This window comes from Lolium rigidum, chromosome 6 (genome assembly GCF_022539505.1).
Source record: "Lolium rigidum isolate FL_2022 chromosome 6, APGP_CSIRO_Lrig_0.1, whole genome shotgun sequence".
Taxonomy (NCBI): Eukaryota; Viridiplantae; Streptophyta; class Magnoliopsida; order Poales; family Poaceae; genus Lolium; species Lolium rigidum.
Window position 1 is genome coordinate 221,793,794 of NC_061513.1, and position 3,376 is coordinate 221,797,169.

Genomic DNA, 3,376 nt, shown 5'->3' on the forward strand with positions numbered 1-3,376 from the left:
TCGACGTTCACACGACACCACTAGAAGAATGACACCACAACTTAAATATCATAACATTGAATATTACTCAACCATAATTCACTACTAACATTTAGACTTCACCCATTGACAAGGGATTAGCTTGTCAATGCCTATGGATTGTAGGCTAGGGTTTAGTTAGAAGTAGAGGGCAAGTAGATCTCGAAGGTTTCAGCCGAAAAGTACTCGACGAATATGAAAACTAGGGTTTGCAGACAATGATTTGATGATCTTCTCGTCCCTCGACCCCCCCTTTATATAGGTGGAGCCGAGGGATTCGTGCTATACAAGGATTACAAAGTCCGGGATGATTTCTAACTCATCCCGTCAGATTACAAATAACACTCCCTATTACAACTCTATCTTTTCCTTAAATACATCTTGGGCTCTCGAGTCTTCTTATTCTTCGGGTAGTGGGCCTTCAATAAACCCCGGGTACTATATTAGGCAGGCCCATTTGGGATGCCTATGTCACCCATGTCCTCAAGAACTAAACGAACTACTCACGAGACATCATATGGAACATGATCAGAGGTGATATGATGATGAATAACAATCTGAACATAAACCTTGGTTCAATGGTTTCACTCAATAGCATCAATAACAAGTAGAAATCAACACGGGAGAGTTTCCCCTATCAAACAATCAAGATCAAACCCAAATTGCTACGGCGGTGACGAGGTGCTGCGGTGGAGATGGCGGTGATGATGATGAAGATGTTGGTGATGGTGATGGAGATGATGTCCAGCTCGATGGCGGTGACGATGGCGTCGATTTCCCCCTCCGGGAGGGAATTTCCCGGCGGATTCCTGCCCGCCGGAGAGCTCTTTTCTCTCCGGTGTTCTCCGCCCCGCGAGGCGGCTGTGGCTATTCGCGACGTACCCTGCTGGAGCTTAGGTTTTCGGGACGAAGGGTTTCGCGAAGAAAAGCGAGAAGGGGCTGTGGGGCCCCCACACCACAAGGTGACGCGGCCGGGCCATGGGCCGCGCCGCCCTATGGTGCAGGCCCACCTTGGGTCCAGGCGGCTCCCCTCCGGCTTCCTTCGTCATCCGGAAAAATAGGATTTTTGGTGTAATTTCCTTCCACAGCTGATCTTCCGAAATATTGCATCTGATGATGCTTTTCCAGCGAGAATCCCGGCTCCGGTGCGCGATCTCCAAATAATCATGAAACATGCAAAATAGATGAAATAACATAAGTATTGTGTCCCAATATGAAATATATCAACGAATAACAGCAAATTATGATATAAAATAGTGATGCAAATTGGATGTATCAACGGTCACACCACAGTGCTCAGCTAGGCCCTTCGCCACAGTATTGAGATGGACTTCCTTGAAGCCTTTGTCAGTTCTCACTCCGCTCTGGATCAAGCCGCACATCTTCTTCAACACGAAGCTGGACATGAAAGGAAGCCATTTCATGGTGGCATTCCTTTCCTGCCCGGTCTTCAACAAGGCCCTCTCCACTTCCCTGCGGTTCTTGTTCTTCTTAGAGGTGGCCAGCCTAGCCGCCACCTCCGCCGCTACCTGAGCCACCAGGTCAGACACCGGCAGAGGGGTGACCTTGGACTCAAACGTGGGCTGCGAATCGGGAACTTGGGAAGGGATCTGAGAGTCCCCAACGCAGATGAGTGTCTGGCTAAACTCATCGCAGAAAGAGTCCTACAAACATCGTAGTACAACCTAAATCAGACAAGCAGTTCATTGCAACGGTGAATAGCACAAAGCTACTGCAAAATCATGGCAGATGAGCAAATTTTTGACTAACCCCTGCTACAAGAACAAACCCTAGGCAAGATCATGGCAGGTGAGGATATTTTGGACTAACCCCTGGTTCAAGAACAAACCCTAGGCAAGATCATGGCAGTAGCATACGGAAATGTTGAATTCTAGCAAGATCATGGCAGGTGAGCATATTTTGGACTAACCCATGCTACAAGACCAAACCCTAGGCAAGATCTGACAAGTGCTAACCTAGATCTAAACATCACCGCAGAACGGGGATAAGGGATGGCTTACAGTCCTGGCCGGAGGTGAAGATGGGCTGGACCAGGAAGTAGCCCAGATGTACTCGCTGCCGCTGCAACCGTCGCCGACCGGAGATGCGTGCGCCTCTTACCTGCTTGCCGACGGGAGGAGGAGCTCGAAGTGGGGGGGGGGCAGTGGAGGAGGGGGTAGAAATAGGCCATGGCGAGCAGCGGGAGGTGACGGAATCCTTCCCGCCCCCCTTTTCGCTTTTCGCCGATGCGCGCTGCAGCTCCCGCCATCTCCATTCTCGTCTCCGCCCGTGCGACGAAGATTCCATTTTGCATCAGCGAGCGTGGACATTTGCCTGCGCCGCTGGAAACTGCCGAACCGGACGTTCCTCCAGCGTCCGGCCCAACACTGCTTGAAGAAACGATTCCTGCAACAACACGGCTCGATCCAGGCAAACAGGCTAAAAATTGCTGACCCGATGCGAGCTAAGGGGGATGCAGCCTACCAAACGCGTCCTACCATGTGCCCACTTGTTGGCGCTCCCTCTCTGGTGGTCCGTCATCAGCTGCTGCTAATGTACGGCTTTATGCGCGGCCACACTGGGAGACCAAAAATATTATGCACATGCTATTAGGTTATCTATGCTACTACATCTACATATGTTTATAAAAATATGTGGCAAGTTTATCCAAATTTAGATGTATCTAGATATTTTTTTGGTGTACAGATACGTCTAATCAAACAAATTGTCGACATTCTTTTATAAAAGTAGGGAGTACTAAATGTATCAATCTACTTATAAAAATACATTTTTACAATGTTCCTATGTTTTCTACAGTATTAAAATTAGCAAGCTTTGACTTTTATGCTAGGATCTAGGTCACTACCTTGCTAAACTTTGATCAGAGTTTTACATAGTTCTCAGGAATTGCGTGCGGAAGAAGAAGAAGGCAGAGTAGCGGAAGATAAGGGATTCAGTTTCAAGTGATTTGGTCCAAGCTGATGGGCCAGAGCTCGCTTCATTCCTCATATAGCTTGGGCTTCTCCTTCGTGGTTGGACCCTTTCTTCGTAGGGCTTCGTACTCCGGCCACATGGCCCGATGTATGTCACGTGAATGACGACGCCGAGTGGTTAGTGCTGTAGCAGTCCCACCAGGGAAAAAACGATGAAGCTCCTCTTCGGGATCCTAGGTTGTCAGCGATGTCGACAGTCTAGTCCAGGCGATCAACGCATGAGTGATGAAGCCACAACCATGCTTGATCGTTCAACGTCCCAGTAGCTTACAGGGAAACACGAGAGTACAGTCGTCAATAAGGGCATCTCCAGCAGCGTGAGCGATCGTTTGCATCTCCGCCGTGATCGGAAATGCGTTTCGACC